A 12,083-nucleotide genomic window follows, 5' to 3' on the forward strand; every position below is an offset into this window, starting at 1 on the left:
CATTGCTAGTGTCCTTGACGTACACTGATGCTTTTCTCTTTCCTTCTACAGATGTTGCTTTAAAGCTCAATGTAGTTATGTCTTTTGAACATATATCATACATATTTAGAAGATTGTATCATCCACCATTTAAGAATTATTTCATCTCTAATGTCTTAGAATGAGAAGATTTATTCATTGTTTGCTTCCTGTCGTTTAGGCTGATAATGCTTGACAAATATTTAAAATGCTGAAGGTATTACATGCTGAAGAGTTAGTGTTAGCACTGGGTGTTTTGATTGCTTGTCTGTTTACATATCAGTGAAGACACCACTCTGTCTTTATCTCTCATAAGAGTGTAATGCTGAGACTGGAAATAGACGTGCCAAATATAGGAAGTGCAAATAATCTTTTCTCTTTTTATTTTGCAACTAGAATAGTGGACATGGCATATCAGCAGTTGTAAAAATTAAAATGATTAAAGGTTTGGGTATATCTCAAACATTTTATCCCATGTTCCACTCCCACTGCCATTCTACATCAATTTGCAAAAACATCGGTGCATCTTTTTTTTTTTAATTGGATACAATTCAATTTTTATTGTTAGAAATTTCCTTTAAACATACTTACTTATATATTTCCATATTTGCCTTGCCTTTGTAACTAGAATACAATATCCTCAAAAATGGAAACTACTTTTTTTCTCTCTCCATAATTTCTAATTTAGTTTAGTTATGTGGTGAATGATATTAACAATAATTTGCCTTAATTAACATGGGAGGTGCATAATATGACCTCGTGTGAGAGCCTATGTAGTGATCACAGTTGCTCCTTCGTGTGAATCTGTGGCTTCTCCTTCAACCTTTAAGCACTCTCAATTCACATTTGGTGGAATTGCTACTGTCACATACTTCAAGCGATGACCCAGCCAAGCAAACTTTCCTAGGGAGTAAGATATGCCAGCAGGTCAGTGACTCACAGTTTTAGGGAATCTAAGATGACTTAGCACCAGAAATCTGGGCAGCAAAGGAAGCAGTTTGAATTGAGGTTGTCTCATAGGAGGTGGCAGGGACTTAGTTTCTGGTTTAGGTGTTGAATAGGACATGTGAGTGACAGTTGAGGAGAAAGGGAACATAAAGAGGAAAAGAATCTTATTTCAATCATAAAATGGCACATAAAATTAAAAGACATTCGCTTATTGGAAAAAAAGCTCTGACAAGCCTAGACAGTATATTAAAAAGCAGAAACATCACTTTGCCAACAAAGGTCCATATAGTCAAAGCTATGGTTTTCTGGTAGTCATGTACAGATGTGAGAGTTGGACCACAAAGAAGGCTGGGTGCCAAAAAATTGATGATTTTGAATTGTGGTATTGGAGAAGACTCTTGGGAGTCCCTTGGACAGTAAGGATATCAAACCAGCCAATCCTAAGAGAAATCAACCCTATGTATTCCCATGAGAAGGACTGATACTGAAGCTGAAAACTCCAATTCTTTGGATACCTGATGTGAAAGTCGACTCACTGGCAAAGACCCTGATGCTGGGAAAGATTGAGGGCAGGAGGAGAAGGGGAGGACAGAGGATGAGATGCTTGGTGGCATCAGTGACTTAATGGACATGAATTTAAAGAGACTCTAGGAAATAATGAAGGCAGGGAAGCCTGACATGCTGCAGTCTATAGGGCTGCAAAGAGTAGGACATGACTTAGTGAGTGAACAACAACACTAGAAAGGCACATGAGGCAAATCATACAGCTAATGACATAAGCATAGGGATCATGCCTGGAAGTCAGTCAGTCAGTTCAGTCGCTCAGTTGTGTCTGACTCTTTGTGACCCCATGAACTGCAGCAGAGTAAGATCATAAGAGGGGCAGAGGAATAGTGACAGGGAAAAGGTAGAGACTGTTATGAGAATGCGGTGCCAGCTGAGAATCAAATCACGGTGAGGTTACCCTGACATTATTCCATGAGTGCTAGCATAGATCCTAAAAATCTTTCAAATAATAATTAGGACAGACAGTACAATGAAGAAAGACTGAGTCTAAATGCTAAAGCCAAGTGTTTCCAGCTCTACAGAAACTGATTCAGAGACCAGGAAAATGACAGTGTTGAATGAAGGGAACAATAATTATTTTTTATTTTTCTTAAGGATATTTTATTTTCCAAAGCTAATTAAGTTCTAAGAAGAACAATTTTAGAGAAAGATTAAGTTTAGAAATTGTCCATATATTCATTTTACTTTGATGACAGTCTCATTACTTGGCTAGATGAAAAGCTGCCATATTGTTTCTTATCTATTGACATATTATCTGGTGTTAAAGTCAGGGTGCATTCAAGACAGTGCTTTATGACCATTATCTTTAATATGTCCTCATCATTTCACCTATCATCCTGAAAACCTGATGGTGCATCTGAGTCAGATATCGATCATAAAACCACACTTGCTAGATTAAAGGGTGACGGCAATTCCAAACTTATTGTAGTATTTTAAGGTTTTTCATAATTCAAGGGATTAGATACACTAAGGATTTTGCTCTGAAGCCTACTTAAGACACATGCTCTATAATTTTTTCTTTTAATACTTTCAACATTTTGACTGCAAGTTTAAACACACCTTTTAGATCTAACAAGTACTAGAATTTTTGAAATGCAAATTTCATAAAATGCCTCATGCTTCATGTCTGGAAGACTGGTACAATTTATTAATTACTTTGATTAATTTGTAATATTTAATTATATCAATAGCTATAATCAAATGCCTGCCTTATTATTTCTATTCATAAAGCAATCATTGACAATAATGTAACAGGTGTAATATTTCATATTTCTGTTACAAGTTTAATTAAGTGACAGGTCTGTACTTCCCAATTTTACTAAATAAAACTAAAATGTGACCTTACATAGCAGTGTCAAAACTGTAGGAGTTGATGAGCAAAACACTTAAGATCATCGTTATGTTCAATTAATTTCTAAATTACACAGAATTGTTTGAAAAATAACTAATTTAATAAATGATTTTATCCTAATTAACAAAAGTGCATTATGAAGTCCCCCTACTGAAAACATTTCTCTTGTTTGTATCAGCAGTTCATTAGCAAAAAAGTAATACCTACCATAAATGTGATTATTGTAAATCTTATGTGTTTTACATCAAATTAGTAAATACTATAATTCTAAATCAGGGAATGTACCAACTTTAAATAATTGTGTGATTTTGAATAAATATTAAATATGTATTTATCAAAACAGTACCATATTTTGGAAGGATTGGAAGCAACTAAACTTCCCCCAGATAATTTTAATCATCCATGATACACAGGGGAGTCTGGTCAGAAAGATGTGTTTAATGTAACTAGGAGCAAAGTTTAATAACCTTGGCCTGGTTGCCTAGTAATAGTATAGTCAAATAAGAGGAGAAAAAAAAGTTCATGTATTCCTAGACTGAACCCTATTAAAAATTTTTTCTAATATAAGGGTCTCTAACTATAAGACTTTACAGAAATCCAGTTGCATTTGTTTGAAGTCATTTACTTTGCCTTTTTGCAAAACTTTATTCAACTAATCTTTTCTCATCTATGTATACAACCATAGATAACTTTGGCAACTGCAGTCTAGTTACCAACTATGGGTGATTTACTTTTGCAATGGATATAAACTACTTATTTTGAGTCATGCTTACTGATGGGCTTCCCAGGTGGCGTTAATGGTAAAGAACTCTCCTGCCAATGCAGGAGATGTAAAAGACAGGTTCAATCCCTGTCAGAAAGATCCCCTGGAGAAGGAAATGACAATTTCCTCCAGTATTCTTGCCTGGAGAATTTCATGGGTAGAGGAGCCTGCTGGGCCACAGTCCATGGGATCACAAAGAATTGGACATGTCTGGAGTGACTGAGCATGCATGCATGTATGCTGACTGATAGCCCACTTTTGTGAGCTAATTTCCCTGATGGCAATTGGAAATATAATAAATTACTCCACCCCTTAACTATAGGCAATTAAGACATTGCAAAATTCTGACTGATGGAATTCACTAGTCTGATTTTTCTGAATGAGTTCAAGGATATAGACTTACAAGAGCACAGGTTACAATAAGAAGAGATTCAATAAAGGAATAATGCGCTTGATCTACATTTTTATATAATGCATACAGACATTTCTGAATTGCAATTTGTAAAAGTCTACAAACAAAATGGGAGAAGGAACTGGCAACCCACTCCAGTATTCGTGCCTGGAGAATCCTATGGACAGAGAAGCCTGGCAGGCTGCATGGGGTCGCAAGAGTCGGACAGGACTTAGCAGCTAAACCACCACCACCAACACCACCACAAGCAAAATGACCCAAACTCTCAATCAGTTTCACTTTTTTAGAAAGCTACAAATGTGCATAAAAAATTTTTGGTTTTCCATGCCATATTTGTGAGCATGAAGGAGGGACTGTATATTTAGGAATGCTACTAGAAGTTGCAGTATTCAGACTTACTTCACAATTATAAATAGTTTGCCTAAGGTAGCCATCTGGCTTATTTTAATGGTATGAGTCACTATATCTCTAGGGAATTCTCAAGGTTAGAAGTTTTCAGGAACATGCTGAAAGAAGAGAATCTTAAAAAAGGAAGCAATCACAGCTCGAGACTTTGGTTCTCAAACTTTAGTGAGAAAGAGAATGCCCTAGAGGGTTTTAAATAGACATTTCTTGATCCTATCTCCAAGAGTCTCTTTCTCAGTATCTCTGAAATGGAAGGCAATAGTTTGCATCTCTAATAATTTCCCAAGTAACATTATGCTGTTGTTCCTGACCACTCTCTGAGAACTACCTGGCTTAAGCAAATCAAGCTTCATTCTGTTCTGAAACATGGAACAACAACAACAAAAAGAGCTGTAAAGAAAGCAATCATTTATAATCTACAAAGAAGTAAAAGCCATATTTGGGATAACTTAGGGGCTGCACAAGCTGGAATCGAGATTGCTGGGAGAAATACCAATAACCTCAGATATGTAGATGACCCCACCCTTATGGCAGAAAGTAAAGAGAAACTGAAGTGCCTCTTGATGAAAATAAAAGAGGAGAGTGAAAAAGTTGGCTTAAAACTCAGCATTCAAAAACTAAGATCATGGCATCTGGTCCCATTGCTTCATGGAAAATAGATGGGGAAATAATGGAAACAGTGAGACTTTATTTTCTTGGGCTCCAAAATCGCTACTGATGGTGACTGCAGCCATGAAATTAAAAGACGCTTTCTCCTTGGAAGAAAAGCTGTAACAAACATAGATAGCATATTAAAGAGCAGAGACATTACTTTGCTGACAAAGGTCCAAATAGTCAAAGCTCTGGTTTTTCCAGTAGTCATGTATGGATGTGAGAGTTGGACCATAAGGAAAGCTGAGGACAAAAGAATTGATGCTTTTGAACTGTGGTGTTGGAAAAGATTCTTGAGAGTCCCTTAGACTGCAAGGAGATCCAACCAGTCAATCCTAAAGGAAATCAGTCCTGAATATTCATTGGAAGGATTGATGCTAAAGTTAAAAGTTCCAATACTTTGGCCACATGATGCAAAGAACTGACTCATTGGAAAAGACCTGATGCTGGGAAAAATTGAAGGCAGGAGGAGAAGGGGACGACAGAAGATGAGATGGTTGGATGGCATCTCTGACTCTATAAACATAAGTTTGAGCAAGCTCTGGGAGTTGGTGATGAACAGGTGAGCCTAGTGTGCTGCAGTCCATGGTGTTGCAAAAAGTGGGACATGACTGAGCGACTGAACTGAACTGAGGGGCCAGACAACACTTCCTAAGTGTGTGTGTGTGTGTGCATGTGTGTGTGTATGTGTGTGCGTGCCCGTGCACGTGTGCGCATGTTAGGTTGCTCCTTATGTGACCTTTGTGACCCCCATGGACCATAGCCTGTCAGGTCCTCTGTCCTTGAGATTTCCCAGGCAAGAATACTGGAGTGGGTTGCCATATCCTCCCCTAGGGGATCTTCCTGACCCAGGGATTGAACCTGTGTCTCTTAGGTCTCCTGCATTGGCTGGTGGGTTCTTTAACACTGTCAGCCTATTGACATAATTACTCTTTTTCTTTAGTGCCAGTGATTTTTCCAATCTGGGATGATCTGCTTCTTTTCAAAAGGTGATGGGCATTAACATATACTGCTGCAAATTCAGCAGGAATAACCCTTACAAAATGCATCTCTATTTTAAACTGATATTTTTGAAAGGCAAATTTCTACCAGTGTTTACAAAAAATACTTCCTTTAATATAAAAAAAATCATAACTTTCTGAAGTGGGATAAATTTAAGCCAAGAAAAATTATGTAGTTTAAGTATGGACTAATCCTTCTCAAAATCCATTTGGAATCAGCAGGAATTTTAACTTGACTGTAATTATTTTATTGATTTTACAGAGGTTCCCACAGCTATGTATCTTGGTCCCCATATGGACTTCTCAACAATCCCAGTAAGCTACTAAACACCTGTTTGGGAGAGGAAAGCACATACTACATTGTAGGAAGTAACATGCATTGTACAGGCTCTATAATCTAAAACCTCAGTGTTGTGAAGTGAGTTTTAAATTTCCTTCTTTTTTTTCTCCCTCTCTATTCGTCTCTCTTATTATCCTACTTCTCTTTTCTCAAACAGAAAGATGAACACCCTCTACCACATAGTTGCACTAGACATTTCTTTAATTCTCTGCCCGTCCCACTTCCCTGTTTTCTTTCATTATCCTATCCTCATCTTTGCCTTTCCCAGTGACCAGCAGCTGTCTCTGATAAGTATAGCAGTTTATCATACTTTCATGATGGGGGGGGGGTCAAACTAATAAAGGCAATTAAAACTCTATCTTGATATTTTTCTCTATTAATTCAGTTCAGTTCAGTTGCTCAGTCGTGTCCGACTCTTTGCGACCCCATGAATCATAGCACACAAGGCCCCCATGTCCATCACAACTCCTGGAGTTTACCCAAACTCATGTTCATTAAGTTGGTGATGCCATCCAGGCATCTCATCCTCTGTTGTCCCCTTCTCCTCCTGCCTCCAATCCCTCCCAGCATCAGGGTCTTTTCCAATGAGTCAACGCTTCGCATGAGGTGGCCAAAGTATTGGAGTTTCAGCTTCAGCATCAGTCCTACGAATGAACACCCAGGACTGGTCTCCTTTAGGATGGACAGGTTAGATCTCTTTGCAGTCCAAGGGACTCTCAAGAGTCTTCTCCAACAATACTGTTCAAAAGCATCAATTATTTGGCGTTCAGCTTTCTTCACAGTCCAACTCTCACATCCATACACGACCATTGGAAAAATCATAGCCTTGAATAGACGGACCTTTGTTGGCAAAGTAATGTCTCTGCTTTTTAACATGCTAACTAGGTTGGTCATAACTTTCCTTCCAAGGAGCAAGCATCTTTTAATTTCATGGCTACAATCACCATCTGCACTGATTTTGGAACCTCAAAAAATAAAGTCTGACACTGTTTCCACTCTTTCCCCATCTATTTCCCATGAAGTGATGGAACCAGTTGCCGTGATCTTAGTTTTCTTAATGTTGAGCCTTAAGCCAACTTTTTCACTCTCCTCTTTTTCTTTCATCAAGAGGCTTTTTAGCTCCTCTTCACTTTCTGCTGTAAGGGTGGTGTCATCTGTATTTCTGAGTTTATTGATATTTCTCCCAGCAATCTTGATTCCAGCTTGAGCTTCTTCCAGTCCAGCGTTTCTCATGATGTACTCTACATAAAAGTTAAATAAGCAGGGTGACAATATACAGCCTTGATGTACTCCTTTTCCTATTTGGGGCCAGTCTGTTGTTCCATATCGAGTCTAACTGTTGTTTCCTGACCTGCATATAGGTTTCTCAAGAGGCAGTTCAGGTGGTCTGGTATTCCCATCTCTTTCAGAATTTTCACAGTTTATTGTGATCCACACAGTCAAAGGCTTTAGCATAGTCAATAAAGCAGAAATAGATGTTTTTCTGGAACTCTCTTGCTTTTTTGATGATCCAGTGTATGTTGGCAATTTGATCTCTGGTTCCTCTGCCTTTTCTAAAACCAGCCTGAACATCTGGAAGTTCATGGTTCACATATTGCTGAAGCCGGGCTTGGAGAATTTTGAGCGTTACTTTACTAGCATGTGAGATGAGTGCAACTGTGCAGTAGTTTGAGCATTCTTTGGCATTGCCTTTCTTTGGGATTGAAATGAAAACTGACCTTTTCCAGTCCTGTGGCCACTGCTGTTTTCCAAATTTGCTTGCATATTGAGTGGAGCACGTTCACAGCATCATCTTTCAGGATTTGAAATAACTCGACTAGAATTTCATCACCTCCACTAGCTTTGTTCATAGTGATGCTTTCTAAGGCCCACTTGACTTCACATTGCAGGATGTCTGGCACTAGGTGAGTGATCACACCATCATGATCATGTGGGTCATGAAGATCTTTTTTGTACAGTTCTTCTGTGTATTCTTGCCACCTCTTCTTAATATCTTCTGCTTCTGTTAGGTCCATACCATTTCTGTCCTTTATCAAGCCCATCTTTGCATGAAATGTTCCCTTGGTATCTCTAATTTTCTTGAAAAGATCTCTAATCATCCCACTCTGTTGTTTCCCTCTCTTTCTTTGCATTGATCGCTGAACAAAAGTCTGCAGCTGCAGTTGAAGAGTTCGGCAACTCTTTTATCACTTTTTTGTCCGTGTATAAAACAAATGTTTGAGACTCAATGTTTGCTCATCTGATTAACCTTAAACCTATGGGAAACTCAAGGGGAGGCTTGTGGTTACCACTACTTATGCATTTAGTAGTACAACAGTTTCTCCTTTTTCTACTCTTATCTCATAGGAAATGTATAGGTGTGTGTGCACAATGATAGGTCCTGAACTGAGTGGCTAAAACATAGGAATCTAATTTAACTATCAGAAGAAGTGGCAAAGCACTTCAGTATTCTTGCCTTGAGAACTCCAAGAACAGTTTGAAAAGACAAAAATATAGAACACTGAAAGATGAACTCCCCAGGTCGGTAGGTGACCAATATGCTACTGGAGATCACTGGAGAAATAACTCCAGAAAGAATAAAGGGATGGAGCCAAAGCAATAACACCACCCAGCTGTGGATATGACTGGTGAAGGAAGTAAAGTCTGATTCTATAAAGAGCAATATTGCATAGGAACCTGGAATGCTAGGTCCATGAATCAAGGCAAATTGGAAGTGGTCAAACAAAAGATGGCAAGAGTGAACGTCGATATTTTAGAAATCAGCGAACTAAAATGCAGTGGAATGGTTAACTTAACTCAGTTGACCATTATATCCACTATTGTGGGAAAGAATCCCTTAGAAGAAATGGAATAGCTACCACAGTCAACAAAAGTCCAAAATGCAGTACTTGGATGCAGTCTCAAAAATGACAGAATGATCTCTGTTCATTTCCAAGGCAAACCACTCAATATCACAGTAATCCAAGTCTATGCCCCAACCAGTAATGCTGAAGAAGCTGAAATTGAATGGTTCTATGAAGACTTACAAGACCTTATTGAACTAACACCCTAAAGAGATATTTTTTCATTATAGGGTACTGGAAGGCAAAAGTAGGAAGTCAAGAAATACCTGGAATAATAGGCACATTTGGCCTTAGAGTACAGAATGAAGCAGGGCAACAGCTAATAGAGTTTTGCCAAAACAACACACTGTTCGTAGCAAACACCCTCTTTCAACAGGACAAGAGAAGACTCTACACTTGGAAATCACCTGATGGTCAATACGAAAATCAGACTGATTATATTCTTTGCAGCCAAAGATGGAGTAGCTCTATACAATCAGCAAAAACAAGACTGGGAGCTGACTGTGGCTCAGATCATGAACTCCTTACTGCCAAATTTAGACTTAAATTGAAGAAAGTAGGGAAAACCACTAGACCATTCAGGTATGACCTAAATCAACCCTTACCATTATACAGTGGGTGTGACAAATAGATTCAAGGGATTAGATCAATAGAGTAACCAAATAACTATGGATGGAGGTTTGTGACAGTGTACAGGAGGCAGGGATCAAGATCATCCACAAGAACAAGAAATGCAGAAAGGCAAAATGGCTGTCTGAGGAGGCCTTACAAATAGTTGTGTAAAGTAGAGAAGTGATAGGCAAAGGAGAAAAGGAAAGATATACACATTTGAATGCACAGTTCAAAATCATAGAAGGAGAGATGAGAAAGACTTCCTCAGTGATCAATGCAAAGAAATAGAGGGAAATAATAGAATGGGAGAGACTAGAGGTCTCTTCAAGAAAATTAGAGATACCAAGGGAACATTTCATGCAAAGATGGGCACAATAAAGGACAGAAATGGTATGGACCTAACAGAAGCAGAAGATATTGAGAAGAGGTGGCAAGAATACACAGAAGAACTGTACAAAAAAGATCTTCACCACCCAGATAACGACATAGTGTAGTCACTCCCCTAGAGCCAGACATCTTGGAATGTGAAGTCAAGTGGTCCTTAGGAAGTATCACTACAAACAAAGCTAGTGGAGGTGATGGAATTCCAGTTGAGCTATTTGAAATCCTAAAAGATGATGCTGTGAAAATGCTGCACTCAATATGCCAGCAAATTTGGAAAACTCAACAGTGGTCACAGGACTGGAAAAGTTCAGTTTTCATTCCAATCCCAAAAAAAAGGCATGTCAAAGAATGCTCAAACAACTGCACAATTGCACTCATCTCACACTCTAGTAAAGTAATGCTCAAAATTCTCCAAGTCAGGCTTCAACATGAACTGTGAACTTCCAGATGTCCAAGCTAGATTTAGAAATGGTAGAGGAACCAGAGATCAAATTGCCAATCCCTATTGAATCTTCAAAAAAGAGAGTTCCAGAAAAATATCTACTTCTGCTTGATTATGTTAAAGCCTTTGATTGTGTTAATGACAACCAACTGGAAAATTCTGAAAGAGATTGGAATACCAGACCACCTGACCTGCCTCCTGAGAAATATAATCTGTATGCTGGTCAAGAAGCAACAGTTACAACTGGACATAAAACTATAGACTGGTTCCAAATTGGGAAAGGAGTATATAAAGGCTGTATATTGTCACCCTGCCTATTTAACTTATATTCAGATTACATCATGAGAAATGTTGGGCTGGATGAAACACAAGCTAGAATCAAGATTGCCGGAAGAAATAACAATCACCTCCAATATGCAGATGACACCACCCTTATGGCAGAAAGGAAGAATAACTAAAGAACCTCTTGATGAAAATGAAAGAGGACAGTGAAAAAGTTTGGCTTAAAACTCAACATTCAGGAAACTAACTTTATGGCATCTGGCCCCATCACTTCATGTAAAATAGATGGAGAAGCAATGGAAACAGTAACAGACTTTATTTGGGGGGGCTCCAAAATAACGGCAGTTGGTGACTGCAGCCATGAAATTAAAAGACACTTGCTCCTTGGAAGAAAAGTTATGACCAACCTAGACAGCATATAAAAAGCAGAGACATTACTTTGCCAACAAGGGTCTGTCTAGTCAAAGCAATGTTTTTTTCCAGTAGTCATGTATGGATGTCAGAGTTGGACTATAAGGATGTATGAACACAGAAGAATTGATGCTTTTGAACTGTGGTGTTGGAGAAGACTCTTGAGAGTCCCTTGGACTGCAAGGAGATCCAGCCAGTCCATCCTAAAGGAAATCAGTCCTGAATATCTATTTATTGGAAGGTCTGATGCTGAATTTGAAACTCCAATACTTTGGCCACAAGATGCATAGAACTGACTCATTTGAAAAGACTCTGATGCTGGGAAAACTTGAAAGCAGGAGAAGGTGACAACAGAGGATGAGATGGTTGTATGGCATTACAGACTAAATGGACATGAGTTTGAGTAAACTGTGGGAGCTGCTGATAGACAGGGAGGCCTGGCATGCTGCAGTCCATGGGATCGCTCAGAGCTGGAAACAATTGAGCAACTTAACTGAACTGAGAACTTCATTCCTGGTGTCCCTGTTGACTTTTATTTTAATATAGTGATTTTACCAAGATATATATATATATATATTTCCTTTCATACAGAAGTATTCTCAAACTAAAAAAAATAGAAACCTATTTGAGTTGGTCCTGAATTCAGATCACAT

The sequence above is a fragment of the Oryx dammah genome, unplaced genomic scaffold (assembly GCF_014754425.2).
Source record: "Oryx dammah isolate SB20612 unplaced genomic scaffold, SCBI_Odam_1.1 HiC_scaffold_28, whole genome shotgun sequence".
In the NCBI taxonomy this organism is placed as follows: Eukaryota; Metazoa; Chordata; class Mammalia; order Artiodactyla; family Bovidae; genus Oryx; species Oryx dammah.